Genomic DNA, 21,562 nt, shown 5'->3' with positions numbered 1-21,562 from the left:
TTGATATTTCACTTGGATGCAGCTCCATCACTGCTCTCTACATTAATGGTGGGGGTGGAAGGGAAATAGAACCAAAGAGCTAAGAGAAACAGATAAGTATGAGAAAAAAAATGTGAAGCTTACTGGGCAGACTGGATGGGCCGTTTGGTCGTCTTCTGCCGTCATTTCTATGTTTCTATATGTAAGAAGGGACACTTTCAACTCGGGGTGGGTTTGAGGAGGGGGTTTTACATACACAGTCAGAGGAATTAACTGCAAATATGATATGACTGGTGAATTTCTATCATTTGAAACAATGAAAGGTACCAACAAGGGGAGTTGATTACTACAAAGTAAAGGTATAGTTATTTCTGACGTTAAATCCTGCCCTAGTGTGCATTACTCTATCGTATTCCACGCTAGCATGCGTTAGGGCTTTATCACATGGGTTAGGACCCTTACGCATTTTGATGAATGACCCGGCTAGTTAGCTAACAGTAGGAGAGCCGAAGAACAGTACGGAAGTTAGCAAGTTAAACTTGCCCAGCTATCTTTAAGATAGCCAGGAGGGTTCAGCAGCTTTGTAATAATCATCTCCTCTTGTTGGTACCTTTCATTGATTGACATGGTAGACATTCATCAGTCATATCAAATTTGCAGTTAATTCCCCTGACTGTGTATGTAAAACCACCCACCAAACCTGCTCCGAGTTGAAAGTATCCTTTCTTACAATAGTATGTATTCATAAAATAAATTGCGCCCCCCCCCCCCCCCCCCTATGTGTTATGTCAGGCACATCATCAAAAGTGAGGAAGTGGTCTTCTGATAGCCTATTAACAGTCTCTGCACTTTTCATCCCTGAAAATTGATACTATTCTAGTTTTGGCCTTAACATGTTCTGCTTTTAGTATTTGTTTAGCTTATTGTTTTCCTGGTTTCCTGTTTTAGAATTCCTCCCCTTTGTTTGAAATATTCACAACATTAATTTGCAGTCAATGATTGTGTTAGATGACTTTAATTTGCACTACAACCAGCGACCTTTGTCAACATCAGGAAAGGCATTTCTAGACTCCATGTCAGCTCTTGGATGGGCCCAGTTGTTATTAGTCCCCACACATAAATATGGACATACCTTGGACCTTATTTTTATAAATCCTAATCAGTTTCAAGACAACTGTCCCAAACTGTACCTTGGTTGGAGCATTACTGAATTTCTTGTAATATTGTATCTGTACTAAATAATTATCCAAATCCGATTGACCATTTTACTATACTCAGATGTGGGAATATTAACTTTGACCAATTTAAAGCTCCTTTACTTCTACCATAGAGGCCTGGCATGTGACAGTAAGTGACATTACTGATCAATTGGCTTCATTAAAGCTGTTCCAACAATAGCTCCCTAAGTCTGCACTTTGGTTCACCTCATCTCAAAGATTCTTAAAAGGGCTTTGTACTGATTGGAGCACCATTGGCAAAAATATCCAACCCCTGCCATTACTATAGTCTGTCTTGCACACCTAGGTACTTATCGAACTCAGTTCAATGAGACAAAAAGAAAGTACTATTCTGATAGGGTCTGTAAATAGTGCATCTGAGCTGGTCAAAATTGTTAAACATCTGTTTGGCAACTCCAGAGGAGCCAATGAGAAAAACTTAGCTCTCCTTTCCAGCTGGAGTGAAGATTTTGCTGTGTTCTTTTTGAACAAAGTGACTGATATTTGCAAGAAGTTCACTGATTTATGTCAGAAAACTTCCTTCTGAATCTGAGATGGAGAGACCAAAATGGGCCTGTTTTGCTGAAAGAACTAAAGATGAGGTTGTCCAAATCATTGCTAAAATGAATACTTTCTCCTGTCCCCTTAAGCCATGTGTAAGCATTATTGAAAGATACTTGGGAAGACATTGGTCTACAAATAACCAACATTACTAATCTCTTGTTATTAGAAGGCATCTTGTCTGCTATGCAAAAACGACCATCTCTCCACTCTTTGCTGAAAAGAGCATCTACACCCACAGCTCCTCATGGTAATTATCACCCAATTTCACCTCTGTCATTCCTTTCAAAAGTTATTGAAACAGTAGTATTATATCAGCTAACTGATATTCTGAATGATTATCCCTTCAGTGATCAATATCAATTTGGGGTCAGAAAGTTTTTTTTAGAACAGAAACTCTTCTGCTTTCCAATTTTGATATTATCAGGTACGGATTTGACAGAGGAACAAAGTACGTGCTGGTGCTCTTAGAGATCACCACCACCTTAAACCACCAAATCCTTCTCTCCTATCTATGTGATGCTGAGATATCTGGAACAGTGCAGAGCTGGTTCTTTTCATACCTAATGGGCCCAATTCAGCAAGTGAGAATTGCTTCCACAGTATCTGTCTCACATGCCAATAACTCAAGTGTCCCTTAGGGTTTGGCTCTGTCAGTAACCCTTTTTAATTTTTACCTATCCTCTTTCTGCAAAATTCTTGTCAGTATAGACGTAAATTATAAAATATTCACCAATGACATTCAAGTTTTTTAACCTATTCAGAATACATGATCCAAAAACATTTGGATATGTATCTATCTGTTTGAAAACTGTAATTTGTTGATTACTACTTGGGAGATAATTTTAATGGAGTTACATGTGTAAATGTAACATACTATCATAGCAATTTTAAAAAGCCATTTTAAAAAGCATAAAATGTACTTACTCGTAAATATTCTATGGACAATTCAATGGCACATATTGTAGCAATTTTCAAAAGTCTTCTTACATGGGTAACACTTCATTGGTTACCAATTGCATATTGTAATTCTTCTGAACAACATTTCATTGCCATGGATTGCAGCCACATTGAAAATGTATACTTCTCCCAGAACTTTATGATCTTCTAATCGTATATTACTGGATGTCACTCACCAAGATTAGTCTGCTTGGAGGAAACCAGAGAGCGTGCTTTCTCTACGGCTAAATCCTGATTATGGAACTCCTTTCCCATGGAGATAACAAAAATCTCAGAGCCAAAATTCTTTAGAAAAGCTCTCAAAACATACTTCTTTCAAAAGGTATACTGCTCATGAGTCCTTCAACCCTTCTGCTGTAGCCAATACTGATTTGATTCAATTTATGTTGATTTCATGTTTGTTTTATTTCAATTTTTTTTGTGTATGTTGTTTCGTACCGCGCCCTGAACATAGGAAGGGTGGAAAACAAATATTTTAAAAATAAATAATGTGCATTTACACGTGTAAACCCAAATTTTAAGCATGTAAACTCTTTCTAAAATCAGGCCCTTAACACAGATGAAATTGAAGTGCTAATTCTAAGTAGGTTCTGCCTGCCTGATGCCCTTTGCTCTTTGGGGCTCAATTACTAAGTTATGATATTTTATCACAGTAGGAGCCAAGGGTGTGTTCCCACAATATTTTACCCCCTTCACCCCCCTCCCCGCAGCAAAATATGGGAAAAATACGTGACAAAAATATCACACAGCAGAACAGGGCCTTCATGTATGATTACGGCCCATCTCAGCCGGGGCTGCCATTGTGTTAAAGGGCCCAAAGTGCACCTCCCCCAAATGCAGAAATGTCCCCAGGGGTCTTCATAGATCTGCCAAGGTGGCTAAGCAATAAAAAATATAAAAAAAGGTTATATTGCACAATGTCTACCCTACCCAAACCTCTCCCCTTTACAGTAAAATTCTTCTGCCTAAACCAAAAACCTGCCCCCATAGTAAAACCCCTCAAAGTGCCACCACAAACTCCCCCCCAGACACCCCTTTCAAAAAAAAAAAAAGTCCTTGGTAGACCCCCCCTCCTCCTCTCCCTCCCTTACCGCAAAATAATTCTGTGGTGGTCTAGGGCCTCACTCTTATCCCTTGCCCCACCCTCTAGATTCCCCCATACCTTAAAATGAAGCATTGGTGGAGCGCCCCCTAGATCTGAGCCAGTCGACAATATTTTCCAAAATGGCACCAACCAGGCTTGGCCCTTACCATATGATAGGGATGATATCACATGAAATGGTCATAACGCAGCTTAGTAAATATGCCCCTAAGTTTGAGGACCTTGAACCACGAATACTTGCCCAGGTGCGGAAACTTGGTACCATCTTGGACACTAGTTTGTCCTTGCATTCTCAGATAAAATCTGTGGTTGGTAGCTTTTTTTTAAATTGCCTCTGTTCCAGAGATTTAAACCCTTAGAGGATCCTCAGGATTTTTGTACTGTTTTTCAGAATCTTGTACTCTCAGGCTTTGATTACTGTAATGCATCATACATCAGTCTTTGAGCAAACTCTCTGAGATCTACAGATTGCACAGAATGCAACAGCTTAGATGCTAACTAGGGCTAGAATGCATGATCACATTATACCAATGCTTCTGTCTCTCCATTGGCTCCTCATACAATGGAGAATTAAATTCAAATGTACCTTGCTTATTCATAAGCTCCTAAATAATATTTCTGCTCCATGGATTAATTCAATATTTCGTATCAACAGTCTACAATGTTCTCCGAGATCTACCCAGCAAGGTTTACTAGAAGTACCTTCTCCCCCAACTGGCCTATTTTGACAAAACTTGTGATCAAGCCTTTTCCGTTACAGGCCCTTTATATTGGAAATACACTGCCCAGTCAAATATATATTTGACAGAATCCTTTAAAAAAAAACAAAAAACCATTAAAAATCTTTACATTCAAGCAAGTATTTCAGTCAAACTTGTAAAAATGAATAAGTTGTTACTAGCGTTCAAGTTACGTTGTGGCATCCTTTTTTAGTATTATTCTGTGCAAGTGAAATACTTTTGCAAGTATATGTCAACTTCTGTTTTTATGTTTTCATTATATATGTTCTGCTTTCTTTTCCTCCTCCCCCCCCCCCCCCCCGCACGCTATCGAATGTGTGCAGGCTATACATTTTTTAGGTCCATATTCAGTGCCACTTAGCCAGATTAGTTCTGCAGTCCAGCTAGGGAATGAGCCTAAGGGAGAGGGGTTGAGTTAGCCAGGTAAGTTGTCCAGCTAATTCTAAACTTGTAGCCAGATATATTATCTAACTAGCCAAGCTGCAGAGCAACTGAATATGGACTTCTTTTAAAATAAAATAATAAACTCTGCTCCCTCATTCCCATCAACAAGAGACTCCTCACTCTTGACCAAAGCAGCAAAGGAACATGAAATCACAGACTGCTCCCTAGCCAAAACCTGGAATGGTATTTTGACTGGATTCAGGAAAGCATATAAAGCAGCTTTTAAACTAGAACAAAGGGGAAAGCTGACAGACATTCAGCAGCGCATGGTTCGGAGAGAGGTATCTTCAAAGGATACGAATGATGCATTAGAATTAGGGCATCCCGACAGTGAGGTTCCAATAATTAGAAAAATAGTCCAAGAGCCTGTAACTAAAAACTCACCTGAGCTAAAAAATTCCAACTTAGCCCTATCAATTAAAAAGCAGAATGAAAATACAAACAAAAAGCACACTTTGAAATGTTTGTTTGCCAATGCTAGAAGTCTAAGAACTAAAATGGGAGAGTTAGGGTGTACCGCAGTGAATGATGACATAGACTTAATTGGCATCTCAGAGACATGGTGGAAGGAGGGCAACCAATGAGACAGTCCTATACCGGGATACAAATTATATCGCAATGATAGACACTGTCTAGAAAATTGACTAATCAAGAGCACTTCTCAGGAAGGTGCAAACAAATCAATGTGCAAAACGTTTTGGGTACTGGAGTTATTAGGATTCATCATAAATTTTCCTAAATCCCATCTGTATCCACCTCAACTGGAATTCATAGGAGCTCTGTTAGACACATCTCTGGCAAAGGCCTTTCTGCCATAAGAGGGGCCATCATTCTGATGTCTTCCATGGAAGAAATCAGTCGGCAGACTTCAACTTTTTCCACTTTCTTTTAAATCTGCTGATAGTTTCATGGAGTATCTTCTTTTTACCCATTTCAGGATCTTATGCATTTCTATCATGTCCCCTCTCAGCTGTTTCCTTTCCAAGTAGAAGAGCTCTGTTTCATCCCCTTTATCATTTTTGTTGCCCTTCTCTGCACCTTTTCTAGTTCCACTATGTCATTCTTTGAGAAGGGGTGACCAGTTCTGCACACAAGTTTCAAGGTGTGGTGGTTGCACCATGGATTGATTTCAGAAGCTGTACAACAAAAACACAGTTTGAAAGTTATCCTCCCCCTTTTTTTTTTATTCTTAACTACAATTGCTTTTGGAATGTTTCTCTAATTGTTCTTACATGAAAAAATTGTTGAAATGAATTCTTACTTTAATGCAATTTGATTTGTATTTTAGACTGCAGAATGTAAAAAATATATAAAAAGAGTATGAAGATTTCAAGCCACTGTAGTAGAACATCTATGGTGCTTTCACCTCCTGTATTCTTTAAAGTTTTTTGGGGGGGGGTTTTGTGACTGTGCCAAATAAGTTTTCATCTATGAAAGATCAAATCAGATACTGGCAGTATATCCCCTTTAACAATGCTAATTCATTTGTTTTATATATTACTGTTCAAATTTTATACTGTGTTATGTTTTTATTCCCCGTAGCCCGCCCTGATCTCCCTAGAAAGGGACTTGTAAATAAATAACCTCTGAGCAGGAAAAGAAACTTAATAATACAAATAATTCCTCTCAGAAATTGTAGCTGCTATTTAAATAACAATAATTAAAGAATAAATGTGCACATCATAGGAGAAATGCCAACTGTACATATAGGGGCTGATTTATTTAAAAGCCCTACGCGGGCCGGGCCTATTTTATAAAGGCCCGGCGACACGCATAAAGCCCCGGGACGCATCTAAGTCCCGGGGCTTTACTAAAGGGGCGGTCTGGGGTGCGTGATAGGGTGGTCCGGGGGCAGGGGTGGGGTCAGAGGCTCCCAGCACAGTGGCCATTTGCCGCTGTGCCGGGGATCGCTTGCCGGCAGTCGGTGGCACGCACAACTTCAGCCCCAGAGCTGAAGTAAGTTTGGAAAGAAAAGAAAGGAAAAGGTAGGGGGGAAAGGGCAGGGGAGGTAGGGACAGCCATTGTTCATAAATTGAGACAAGCTCAGACTCTTTCACTGTCTCAGGCAGCCCAATTATTCATAGATTGTTCTGGCAGTCACGATTTTCTAGTTCCTCCTTTTGATCTGATAGGTGTTGGTTCTGTGTCTGAATTAATGCAACCTGCTGATCCATCTGTGCTATTTGTCTCCATGATCAGAGAGCGTTTGCTCCGCCACATCCAATCGACGTGCTTGGGCCTTTAAGCTGCCTTTGATTTCATCCATACCAGCCTGCAGCTTAATGAGATGCTCATACAAAGCCATGGTTACAGCATGCGAAATCTGTAAGAACATCTCTTCCAACATGACTCTAAAATGTTTTTTGTTGGGCTCTGTAGCGGCCTGCAGTACTTCTCCCACATGCGGTTTCTCTTTGGTACTATGCTGTGGCTTTGAGTTCATAATTGCCATGTTTTTTCGTTGTGCTATTTTATATACAGAGTCATTCCATATCAAGTAGACCAGGGGTCCACGTTCAACCTCCTCCAAATCAAACAAAATTTTGCATGGATGTTCTCTAGGGTCTCAAACAAAACCATACTAAATTTTTCACCTGGATCTCCATTGGTTGAAGAGATAGCGGCAGTTGAATGGAGGTCACATCTGAGTACAATGCTCCGTGCAACCTAAAATGGCCATTTTGTCCAGGTGCTGCAGCCTGACAACACCTTGCAGGGGGCCTGAAATTTTGTGGATTAGTACAACCCCTGGTGGTAAGTCCCAGTGCAAAGTTTGGAACATAACATGAGCTTGCCTCTCTTTTTATGCGTCAGCAAAGTATATGCAAAATGTTCCAAAATAAAGATAAGGCCTACTTTGACACCTCATTGCTCCTGACCTATACTTTGATTCAGGCCCTGACTGGAGCAGTAGTCATGGCCCATGGCATATCCATATAAGATTTGCACTAAGAGGCTATACAGGCAACTGGAAGCAAAGATATAATTGCATAAAGACACAATGTCACTTTTTAATGCAAATTTTTGCAGGAGCAAATATCTCTACTGTGTAGTTTTCTTTTTTAAGTCATTTGAAAGAGCATCTTATTTCTACAGAAGTCACCCTGTTTCATTTTGGACCCAATCTTGCTTTGATCAGAATTAAAGCACCAATGATATGCATCATTTGCATGCTATGTTAAAAAGAGGCATCTTTGATGCTCAGCTATGTAACATGCAAATGAGCTAGAGATGTGAAATTCTACAGTGCAGAGAAGCTTGCTCATAGCTTATGACACATCTTGCTTCGTCATACTTTTATAAATGTCCCCTCAAAGTGGACATTTTATTGTGCTGTGTTAATTACCTCATGCAAGTCTGAACATGCAAAAGTATCACCTTCATAAGGAAGTATGGTATTGTCATGTTAGCAGGCTGTTGTGGCAGAGATTTTGGGAACATGCCCTGGCCTGTGACACCATTGTGCTCTTTGTGTCCCTGGTATCAAATTTTTCTTTGTGCCAAATGAGGACCTTGAAGCAATCAGTCCTGTTCAGGATGAGAGGTTTAGCAGAGGTCATACACTTGCTAGCACAAGGGAAAATCATCAGTTCTAGCCCCTTTGATGCAACTAAAATTTGTATTAGCAAAATTTTGAATGACGTCACCTCATTCATTGCAAGTGTTCTAGAACATGAACATGAATATTTTCATGCCCTTCAAGTAACCAGCTTCCATTCTGGTCAGTATTTAGCTTACATCTATGATAAATCCCGGTGGATTGGCCATACATGTGAAGTCTCATTTAAGGAACGTGATGTCTTGGTCAATTTCTTGCACCCCCAAGATCGTGCCAGGTCATTTTACTGGCTGCGCTGAAGAGACACCTGTTGAGTTCCAGAGAGGGCCTTATTGCTACCCTTGATGCACCCTTGATAACAACTTCATCAGGCAGACAGTACATTTATTAACAAGCCACTTTGTCACGCATTGATGGGACATTCAAAAGTATGTGCAAGGCATTGTGAAATCTGCAGTTTAAGCAATTCTCATATGTAGTTTCTTGACTTTTCTTGTTTTGTGCTTAAATAAAAGCTTGTGGCTGGAACCTTGTCTGGCTGTATGGAGTGGCCCCCAGGTGAAGGGGCTGTCAATTTTGCTGAATTGGCAGTGGCTCAGCCACCACTGACCAATGCAAGGTAACTAAGCATATAAAGCAATGGATGGCCAGCGCCATCTTGTGCTCCTACCATGTGACAGGGACTGACCAATGGCACCAGTAGCCCCTGTGACATAGTAATGGCAAAGGCTATCGGCGCCATTTTGATTACTGGCAGCCAACGGCCCGAGTGCAGGAGATGGCTCCCGGACCCCCGCTGGACTACCAGGGACTTTTGGTAAGTCTTGGAGGGGGGGTCAGGAGGGTGGGGGGTTTGTTTAAATTCGCTCCTTTAGACGGCCGAATAATTCGGCGAAGATTCGTTGTATTCGTGGGGAATCACGATACATTTCGCTTCCCCACGAATACAACGAATATGGCCCTATACGTTGTGGATTACCAATACGTAGGAAACGAATGCACACCCCTTAGAGCTGAGTTCTTTTACTCTGTTTAGCTTAACTAAAGAACCTAGGGGGTCCCTACACAATGCCCAAAATGTCAGACATGCTCAGCAGAATTCTGAAAACTCTAGAAGCTGTGAAATCAGTGCTTCCAACCAGGGCTCTGTCTGATAACATAACCCACCTATGAAGACTTGTAGCCTGCTGTCCTCAGAGAAAGGAATGCTTGTTTTCTTCAATGAAGGGGGAAATTTCTCCTTGTAATATTTTATTTAGGCAACAAGGTCCCGTTACTCATCTGGTATTTATTAGACAATAGCAATTGCAAGGGTTAATTAGTTTGGGCTGAAAATGTTCTGTTTATCAAAAAATTATTCCAGGGAGTTATGCAGAAAGCATTTTTTTGCTATAGGGATGACATTCGTAGTATATTTGAGATGTCTTTAGGGGTCCTTCAATTACATGTGTGAAAGAGCACATGACTAGAAGAAAAATAAAGGATAATATTGTGGAGGCAGCAAAATAAAAAATTACAGCCAGTGAATATTTACATGGCTCCAGTTTCTTGCAGAATTGAGGCCAATATTTTATAAAAAAAAATCTGTATGTTGAAAATAAAGTTATGCGGCTTCAAAAAATATAAATGCACTATTGGTAATTTTTAACGTATGCATCCTTGCCCTTTTTCTATTATTTTCTTATAGGTTTAGCACTAGTGAAATGAGCCATCACTAGAAAATTAAGTGCTCTATTTATTCAAAACAGACACATTACCAAGCAGTATCAGTATAAACGTCCCCCAACATTGTTCTTCCAATGTGAATCTAAACTGCTATTCAGAGACATTGCTTGTGACGAGAAGGTAGTTTATAATGTCATGCTAGGGCACATGACCTTGTAACTGCCTACTAAGATATCATTTGGTGCGAACTGCAAAGGCATTTTTATCAGTGATGCGGATACATGTTCACTGTGTACTAGAATATGACTATCAACTCCTGACAGGTCACCAAAAGGCATCAGACGGTCATTTCTAATCTAAATGGATTTGAACAGGCAGTGGAGAAGAAGAAAATCTCTGTATCCCTGTATTAATGCACTGAACCAGTGAGGTGACCGAGCGATGTTATTAATATGCTGCCAATGAATTTGTTAGTTCCAGTACCATATCATAGCATTACTATCATATCCCATGCCTGAGAAGTACAATAATAAAGTCTGTATCACAAACCTGGGATGTTTCATCATACCAATGAATTTTTACATTTTTTTTTTTAATGGGGAAATGGGACCGGCAGGGACAGTCCTTAGCCGGGGGGGAATGGTATTCACCCCTTCCAGCAGTCACGGACCCTAAATTCAGCCAGTTGCTTATTGACTCACGAGGTGACGGTATCCCTAAAGGTAAATAGAATGTTGTGAATTATTTGGAAAGAGACGGAGAACACAACTAAGAATATCATAATGCCTGTGTATAGATCCATGGTGCGACCGCACTTTTGAGTATTGTGTGCAGTTTTGGTTAGCCCGTCTCAAAAAAGACATAGCAAACATAGAGAAGATACAGAGAAGGGCATCAGAAATGATAAATAAGATGGAAAAACTCCCTTATAGAGAAAGACTAGGGTTATTTAGCTTGGAAAAGAGACAACTGAGAAGGGGATATGATTGAAATTTATAAAATCATTCACCCTTTTAAATAGCACCAGGACAAGGTTTCCTCAGAAAATATGGCATATAAATTATTTGAAATAAATAAAATAAATGAAACTAGCAACTGGCAGATTTAAAACAAATCATAGGAAGTATTTTTTTTTTCACTCTGTGCACAATCAAGCTATGCAGTTTGTTGCCAGATGATGTGGTCAAGACAACTAATATAGGGGGTCATTTTCCAAAGCGATCGCACGCGAAAAGAGACTTTTCGCGTGCGATCACTAAATGGGGGCGGCGTCAAGACCGGAACAGGAGGAGTCGGGGGCGGCACCGGGGCGGACGCCACAAAGACATTGCGGACAGCGAAAAGGTAAGAACCCTTTTCGCTGCCAATTTCACGCCCAATAGCACCACCTTTTATGATGGCGCTATTGGGGGCGATCGCTGCCGGCTTTCACAGGCCCGCCCCCAGCTTCACCCCCGCCCCCCTGTACCGCGCGATTCAAAGAGCCCGGCGGTATTAGTGAATCTAAGCCATAATGGGATGGTTGCAATAGTGACTGAAACTCCCCACAAGGGCTGTGAACACCGTCTCTGCAGCACCGCTAGTCCCAGCTGGTCTGGGAAGCGAAAGACCTGCTCGGCAGTGCACAGCACTACCACTGAGCTGTCTCCATGCTAATACATTCTGAAAGGACAGGACATACCTGGCTGAGCAGTTTTCTGTTTGATTCAGTCTGTAGCAGTACTTACTGACTGCATGATTTAAGGGGAATATAAGTTCATCATTTTCTTAGGTTTTCATCCTTCTACTATGGATGTACTAAAACAAAAGTTTCTGCACTTTTTCTTCACTGAGCTGTTGAAGAGTAGACGACTCTTGGAAGCTAGTCACAGGTTTATTAAGTTAATCCAGTTAAAAGGAATCACCTAAACTTGTTTGCGGACCCAAAAGTGATGCGCTTTGGACGGACGTGTCTCTAGGGTTTCATGCCCAGGAGGGAAGGGTTAGGATGGCTGTCGTAGCTGGTGATTCAATCATTAGGAAAGCATGTAGCTAGGGTGGGGGGGGGGGCTGATGGGCTTGAGGGTCGTTTGGTAACTTGTGTGCCCGGAGCAAAGGTAGTGAACCTCCTGCGCCACCTAGAAAAGATTTTAAGGAATGCTGGGGAAAAGCCAGCTATCATGGTTCATGTGGGTATCAATGGCATAGGAAGGTGCAGGAGGGAGCTTCTGGAGGCTAAATATAGGCTCTTAGGTAAAAAATTGAAATTCAGAACCCCCAGGATGGCATTCTCTGAAATCTTCCCCATCCCACGCAGAGGACTCCAGAGTCTGACTGTGTGGATGAGACAATGGTGCAGGGAAGAGGGTTTTAGGTTTGTTAGGTACTGGGGAACAATCTGGGGAAGGGGGGAACCTATTCCAATGGGATGGGCCGCAACATAACCAGAAAGGAACCAGACTGCTGGCAATTACTCTTAAAAAGGAGCTAGAGCAGCATTTAAAGGAGAATATGACAGAAAGCAGACAGTCACTCAGCAGTGCATGGTTCAGAGGAGGTATTTTCAAAGGATACTGGCAAATCAAGTACATTAGAATGTCCCAATAGACAGGTGGTTGTAAAAGCTGAGAAAATCCAGATGTTTTTAAACACAAATCATGTAGATAAAAATGCCTCCAAACTGCCTGTATTATCTGATCATAAGCAGGTTGTGAGTACATATAAAAATAGAAATACAAATAAACCTACTTTTAAAATATTTGTACGTGAATGCCAGAAGTCTAAGTAATAAGACTGGAGAGTTACAATGTATGACACTAAAAGAAGATATAGACATAATAGGCATCTCAGAGATCTGGTGGAAGGAGAATAACGAATGGACACTGATACCAGGGTACATATTATAACGACATAACAAGGCAGTTAAAATGGGTGGAGGGTGGCTTTATATGTTAAGGGTGGCATAGAGTCAAGCAGGATGAACGTTTTGCAATAAACAAACTGCACTCGGGAACCTTATGGATAGGAATTCCAAGGGTAAAAGTGAAGAATATAGCAGTGAGAATATATTTCTGCCTGCCTGGCCATAATAATGAGAAAACATTGTAAAATGCTAATAGAGAATAGACTGGCTAAACTGGCAATAATAATGGGAGACTTCAATTACCCACACAGCCACATTAAATCTAGCTCTCAGTGAAACACAGGATCTGGTGCAAGACATAAAGGTGGTGGATCCACTTGGCAATCAATTTGTAATTGAATTTGACAATCACTCGAGGGTGAATACTAAGGAAAAATACTGCAGTAAAATTTAATTTAAAAAAGGAAGACTTTGATAAAATGAGAAAATTTGTTAGGAAAAAAAAATAAAAGAAGCAATTCACAAGGTTAAAAACTTGATGGAGGCATGGGCATTGTTTAAAATGACTATCCTTGAGGTCCAGACAAAATGTATTCCATTCATTAAAAAAGACAGAAAGAAAGCCAAATGAATGCTGGATTGGTTTAATATTGAGGAGAACGAGGAAAGTAAGGCCCAAAGGGCACCTTTCAAAAAATGGAAAGCAGATCAAAATGAGGAAAATAGGGACGAGCAGAAGCCCTGGCAAGACGTAAGATATTAATTAAACATGCTAACAGAGAATTTGAAAAGAAGCTTACAATAGGGGCAAAAACAAGTAATAAAAAGCCTATGATGGAGTTAACTGTGCTGTAAGATGAGTAAGGGGTAAAAGTGTGCTCAGTGAGAACCAGAAAATAGCAGAAAAACTAAACAAATTCTTTGCTTCTGTCTATACTGAGGAGGATGTCAGGGTCATATCCACGCAAGAAAAGTCCAAATCCAAAAGTGTATCAAACAATTAGGGGCAGATTTTAAAAGCCTTACGCACGCAGGGGGGGTTATGCACACTGAGCCTATTTTGCATAGGCCCGGTGACGCACACAAGCCCCAGGACTCGTGTATGTCCCAGGGCTTGAAAAGGGCGGGGCGTGGGCGGTCTGGGGGTGGGGCAGGGGCGTGGCCAGAGGCCTTTGTAGGGGCACTTGGCAGACGCGCGCAACCTACGCCTTCCCAGAGACAGGCGCAACTTATAAAATAAAGGTAATGGGGGTTTTTAGGTAGGGCTGGGGGGCAGGTTAGGTCTGTAGCTAACTCCAGGGTCTGTAGCATTTTTTAACATATTCATAAATGATCTGGAGAAAGGAATAAGTGAGGTGACCAAATTTGCAGACGATACAAAATTGTTCAGAATAGTTAAAAAGCAGCAGATTGTGAGGAGCTGCAGAAGGATCTTGTGAAATTAGGAGACTGGGCATCTAATGGCAGATGTAATTTAATGTGGAAAAATAATCCTAACCACAGAACCACGATGCTGGGAAAAGGACCTTGTGGACAATATCTTGAAATCTTTGATTCAATCTGTGGCGGTGGTCAAAAAGGCACAGAAGGTTAGGAATTATTTGGAAAGGAAGAGAGAACAAAACTGAGAATATCATAATGCCTTTGTATGGATCCATGGTGCGATCGCACCCTGATGATTGTGTACAATTCTGCTTGCCCCATCTTAAAAAATTTATAGTGGACTTAAAAAAGGTACAGAGAAGGGCACCAAAAATGATATAGAGCAGAGATGTGAATCGTTTTCCATATCGTCTTAACGATAGAAATCGTGTGGCAGGAGAAGAAAATCGTGTTTGGCACGATTATTTCGTTGAAAAATCGTTAAAAATCGTTTTTTCCGATTAGTGCGCACTAACTCGAGTTAGTGCGCACTAACTCAAAATGATACAAATAGACACTTTCCAGGTCACTGAAGGTCAGTTAGGAATGAATATGTGTTCCTATTGGCTGGCAGCCCTCTTATCTATTGATGTTACCAAGGTTACCACTGAGGTGATGGTTGGGGGGATGGGAAATGGAACTGGAAACTCATGAACACCAGCAGAAAATGAAACAAAGTGTTCACACTTCCCAGGTCAGTAAAGGTCACTTAGGAATGAATATGTATTCCTATTGGCTGGCTGTGCTCTTATCTATTGATGTTACCAAGGCTAATACTGAGGTAATGGTTGGGGGGATGTGAAATGGAAACAGTTGGAAGCTTGACATGTGATGATCAGCACTCACGTGACTAGAACTTCTTTGTTTATTATTTTTGTTAGCAGACACGTGCATGTTGAATTTGCCAATCACTGTGCATTTTAGAAAGATGGTCCTGGCTGGAACTGTACACAGTTCAAATATATGTAATTGATTGTTGGTAAGTGTATTTTTTAAGTAGCCACACTGGCACAAGTATGTTTACTTTTCCTCCTACTTAACTCACTAGCTCAGCTTTGTAAGAAGGGCTTCTCTGCTTGAGTGAGGGTCAGGCAGCTCCCCCCTGTCTGTGAAGCCAGCCTCTCACTAGTAATGCAGGGAGGGAGCTGTCTCAGATTTCACCATCCTCCCCCCCCCCCCTCACCCACACACCATTCACTAGCTGGGACATGGGGGAAGTCAGGAGTGAGGGTCAGGCAGCTCCCCCCTGTCTGTGAAGCCAGCCTCTCACTAGTAATGCAGGGAGGGAGCTGTCTCAGACTTCACCATCCTCCTCCCCCCCCCCCCTCACCCACACACCATTCACTAGCTGGGACATGGGGGAAGTCAGGAGTGAGGGTCAGGCAGCTCCCCCCTGTCTGTGAAGCCAGCCTCTCACTAGTAATGCAGGGAGGGAGCTGTCTCAGACTTCACCATCCTCCCCCCCCCCCTCACCCACACACCATTCACTAGCTGGGACATGGGGGAAGTCAGGAGTGAGGGTCAGGCAGCTCCCCCCTGTCTGTGAAGCCAGCCTCTCACTAGTAATGCAGGGAGGGGGCTGTCTCAGACTTCACCATCCTCCTCCCCCCCCCCCCCTCACCCACACACCATTCACTAGCTGGGACATGGGGGAAGTCAGGAGTGAGGGTCAGGCAGCTCCCCCCTGTCTGTGAAGCCAGCCTCTCACTAGTAATGCAGGGAGGGAGCTGTCTCAGACTTCACCATCCTCCTCCCCCCCCCCCCCCCCACCCACACACCATTCACTAGCTGGGACATGGGGGAAGTCAGGAGTGAGGGTCAGGCAGCTCCCCCCTGTCTGTGAAGCCAGCCTCTCACTAGTAATGCAGGGAGGGAGCTGTCTCAGACTTCACCATCCCCCCCCCCCCCCCCTCACCCACACACCATTCACTAGCTGGGACATGGGGGAAGTCAGGAGTGAGGGTCAGGCAGCTCCCCCGTCTGTGAAGCCAGCCTCTCACTAGTAATGCAGGGAGGGAGCTGTCTCAGACTTCACCATCCTCCCCCCCCCCCCCCTCACCCACACACCATTCACTAGCTGGGACATGGGGGAAGTCAGGAGTGAGGGTCAGGCAGCTCCCCCCTGTCTGTGAAGCCAGCCTCTCACTAGTAATGCAGGGAGGGAGCTGTCTCAGACTTCACCATCCTCCTCCCCCCCCCCCCTCACCCACACACCATTCACTAGCTGGGACATGGGGGAAGTCAGGAGTGAGGGTCAGGCAGCTCCCCCCTGTCTGTGAAGCCAGCCTCTCACTAGTAATGCAGGGAGGGAGCTGTCTCAGACTTCACCATCCTCCTCCCCCCCCCCCCTCACCCACACACCATTCACTAGCTGGGACATGGGGGAAGTCAGGAGTGAGGGTCAGGCAGCTCCCCCCTGTCTGTGAAGCCAGCCTCTCACTAGTAATGCAGGGAGGGAGCTGTCTCAGACTTCACCATCCTCCCCCCCCCCCCTCACCCACACACCATTCACTAGCTGGGACATGGGGGAAGTCAGGAGTGAGGGTCAGGCAGCTCCCCCCTGTCTGTGAAGCCAGCCTCTCACTAGTAATGCAGGGAGGGAGCTGTCTCAGACTTCACCATCCTCCCCCCCCCCCTCACCCACACACCATTCACTAGCTGGGACATGGGGGAAGTCAGGAGTGAGGGTCAGGCAGCTCCCCCCTGTCTGTGAAGCCAGCCTCTCACTAGTAATGCAGGGAGGGAGCTGTCTCAGACTGGTATCAGGGTTAGGGCACTGTGTGCAGGAAGATCACAACACTCCTGGTATTAATAGGGATAGGGCACTGTAAGAGATGACTGTAGTAGATTGAATAAAGATCTGATGTTTCTGCTCTCCTCACACCAAACAAAAACAACACACAAGCAGAGAAGCCCTTCTTACAAAGCTGAGCTAGTGAGTTAAGTAGGAGGAAAAGTAAACATACTTGTGCCAGTGTGGCTACTTAAAAAATACACTTACCAACAATCAATTACATATATTTGAACTGTGTACAGTTCCAGCCAGGACCACCTTTTTAAAATGCACAGTGATTGGCAAATTCAACATGCACTAGCATTTCAGGTGCCTGCTAACAAAAATATTAAACAAACAAGTTCTAGTCACGTGAGTGCTGATCATTACATTACTTTTTTTGTCAAGCTTCCAACTGTTTCCATTTCACATCCCCCCAACCATTACCTCAGTGTTAGCCTTGGTAACATCAATAGATAAGAGCACAGCCAGCCAATAGGAATACATACATACATATTCATTCCTAAGTGACCTTTACTGACCTGGGAAGTGTGAACACTTTGTTTCATTTTCTGTTGGTGTTCGTTAGTTTCCAGTTCCATTTCCCATCCCCCCAACCATCACCTCAGTGGTAACCTTGGTAACATCAATAGATAAGAGGGCAGCCAGCCAATAGGAACACATATTCATTCCTAACTGACCTTCAGTGACCTGGAAAGTGTTTATTTGTATCATTTTCAGTTAGTGCGCACTAAATCGAGTTAGTGCGCACTAACGGGGAGTTAGTGCGCACTAACGGGGAGTTAGTGCGCACTAACTCCCGTTAGTGCGCACTAACACGATTTAACGATTTTTAACGATAAATCGTTAGAATTTCTATTGTATCGTGTTCTATAACGATTTAAGACGATATTAACATTATCGGACGATAATTTTAATCGTTGAAAAACAATTCACATCCCTATAGAGCATGGAAAACGCACTTATGGAGAAAAGTTGAACAGATCAGGGCTCTTTAGCAAGGAGAAGAGAAGACTGAGAAGCGATATGATTGAGATTTATAAAATAATGGGTGGCGTGGAATGGGACATTTACCCTTTCAAACAATATTAGGACTAGGGACACTCCATGAAAATAGCAACCAACAGATATAAAACAAATTGTAGGAAGTATTTTTCTCACCTGGCACACAATCAAGCTATAGAATCTGTTGCCAGAAGATATGGTCAAGGCAATTAATATAGCAGGGATCAGAAGAGGGTTGGACAAGTTCCTGAAAGAAAGATACATTAACAATTTTTAGCCAGGCAGACTTGGGAAAGCCAGTGCTTATCCCTGGGCGTGAGATACAAGTAATAGATCAACTTTGGAGATCTGACGACTACTTGTGACCAAGACTGGCCACTGTTGGAGACAGGATGCTAGGATCAATGAACGTTGGTCTGACCCTGCATGGTACTACTTAGGTTCTTATGCATATTCATCAAGCATATCCTGAAAAGCAGACTCATTTGTAGCCCTTGAAGACTGGAGGTTTCCTACCCCTGCTCCAAACCATATCCCCACAACACACATAACCCCCCTACACACTGACCCCCTCCCAGACATAGACACAGACATACACTGCAACATTTTAGTTATATCACTGTCCATGGGTTCTGTTCTGTCTTCACAGTGTGTTTTATATGTTTTCCTTATTGCACTGCCTCCTTATGTCCTGTTGCAATATTGTTTGGCTTAGATTTTCTGCAGGGTATATGACCTATGCTCTGGAGCTATTGTTTAATTGTTTTGAACTTCCTGATTGGACTCATCCTGTTCTGCCTTTTCTTCCTCACTGTGTCACTTCCTTTCTCTCTTGGACCCTTTGACACACCGGAAGGCGAACCTCTTCCTCAAGGTAGCTGTAGCCAAATCTGCGTATATACCGATCTCATGTCCCTCCCAGGACCATACACGCTGCTTTCGTGCAATATTGAAAATTTGCTCCTTTTGCGCATATGAGTGGAAACATACCACCAGATCGCGAGCTTTATTCGCCACCTTGGGGCCGAGGGTCCTATGAGCCCGATCCAGCTGGACCACGGGCCTAGGCCCTCCCTCCGGGTTATCACCCATATCTAGAAAATAACAGGCAATGCGCTCCACCGTAGCGTGACAATCAGCATAGTCTTCTGTCTCCGGGACTCCGCGAATACGAAGGTTCGCTCGCCTACTGCGATTTTCCAAGTCCTCCAGTTTATCCGACAGGGACCGGGTGTACTCTTACAGTGCCTCGTGGTCGCGGCGTAGGCCATGCCAGCTTTCCCCCTGGGTGTCCAGCCGCACCTCCGCTTCATCAATGCGCCGTCCCGTTTCAGCAAGTTCCTCTTTAAAATCCGACATAATAGAAGCAATTTCTGTTTTATAGTTCTTAAGGTCCTGCCGCAATTCGCAGAACCAATTTCGCATCTCAGCCCGGGTAGGGCACTCACTATCGCTCTCGCACGGTTCGACCACGTTGTCATCTGTTTCGGCTATGGCAGCCACCGCCACCATTTTCGAGCGCTCGTCCTCCGGGCCCTCGCCTCCCTTTTGGTAGGAATATCTTTTTAAATCTGTGATTTTCCTTTTCGTAGACATCAGCGCTGCGCTCCCGGCAGTTTCCGATAAATTTCTATGTGTTTTGCCCAGGTTATATCACGCTAGAACTAGCGTTATAGAGTCGGTGGGGACGGAGCTCTCAAATTAAGCTCCGTGCATGGAGCGTGACGTCACTTCCTCCTCTCTTGGACCCTTTGACCCGCAGCAGCTTGGGATAGTTTCTTGCTACCTATCAGCAGCTTGTGTCCTGTTCCACAAGCTCCTGAGGAACGCATTGTTTCTTACCAGTTTAATTCCAGCTTCTATTACAGTTGCAGTTTGGCTTCATATAAACCCGACTGCAGCATCAGAGAAACTTTCACGGCTGTTACTGCTCCTGAAACCTGTGCAGTTACGCTTTATTCCCTTTTGTCTGAATGAGTAATATGTTTTATTTCATGGTCCCAAAAAATATTTTGAAGTGACTGAGTCCATAGGCATTGGAATGGGGTGGGCCTCGGGGCCATGGCCCTACCAACATAGGGCAGGGGAAGCTGCAGGTTTCTCTTTGTAAAAAAAATTGTGGTTCTTGATGGCTGCAGGAACCTGAGAGTTAAACGGAAAGGTAGGCTGCCTACGTGACTCCTCCCTCAACCCCCTTTCTATGTTCCTACTGCAGATTTGCTCAGTGCAGCCTTAGGTGATCCTTCCCCTCCTCCCTTTTGGATTTTGCTTAGTGCTGGGCCCCCAAGCCATCCTCCTTACACACACACCTCTTTCTGAGCTGGTAATGGAAGTTACAGGACCCTTAACTTCCCCTGCAAGCGGGCTGCTCAGAAAGAAAAAAACATCACCACAAGCAGCAGGAACTGCCTGCTGCTCTCACTGCTGGCCCTGACTTCTGTTCCTACCAGTCCTTTCTGCCAACAGCAGAGGCACAGTTGTGCCTCTAGAAGACCCCCCCCCCAGGGAGAGTTAACTCTTGCCACCACCACAACACTCTTCTTCCTCTGAGGCCTCCTTTCCTGCTTGACGCTGGAGGAGATGCAAGGTCATAACCCATACTGGGTTCGACGAAAGGTCCAGTATCCTGTTTCAAACAATGACCAATCCAGGTCAAAAGTACCTGGCAGGATCCCAAAATGTAAATAGATTCCATGCTGCTTATCACAAGGATAAGCAGTGGATTTCCCTAAGTCCACCTTAATAGTGGTTTATTGACTTTTCCTCCAGGAACTTGGCCAAACCTTTTTTAAAGCTAGCTATATTAACAGTTTTCATCATATCCTCTGGAAATGAATTCCAGAGCTTAATTATGTATTGAGTAAAAAGAAAAAATTCTCCTATTTGTTTTAAATGTACTACTTAGTAACTTTATTGCATGTCCCATAATCTTTGTATTTTTTTGAAAGAGTATACAACTGATATGCGTTCAGTCATTCCATTCCACTCATTTTATAGACCTCTATCAAATCTCCCCTCAGCCTTCTTTTCTCCAAGCTGAAGAGCCCTAACCTCTTTAGCCTTTCTTCATAGGGGAATCACTTATCCCGTAGGTCTCACAGGATCTCCATTTCCTATAGGCTTTCAAAATATGTTCCTGGGACAGCTCTAAAGTCAGCTGACAAGAGTTTTCTTCAGATACCCACCATTAAAACAACACATCTTCAGGCTATCCGAAGTAGGGCTTTCTCTGTCATTGGCCCCAGCCTCTGGAATGAGCTACCACTTGAACT

Source organism: Rhinatrema bivittatum, chromosome 2, assembly GCF_901001135.1.
Source record: "Rhinatrema bivittatum chromosome 2, aRhiBiv1.1, whole genome shotgun sequence".
Taxonomy (NCBI): domain Eukaryota; kingdom Metazoa; phylum Chordata; class Amphibia; order Gymnophiona; family Rhinatrematidae; genus Rhinatrema; species Rhinatrema bivittatum.
Note: the sequence above shows the minus strand (reverse complement) of the source record.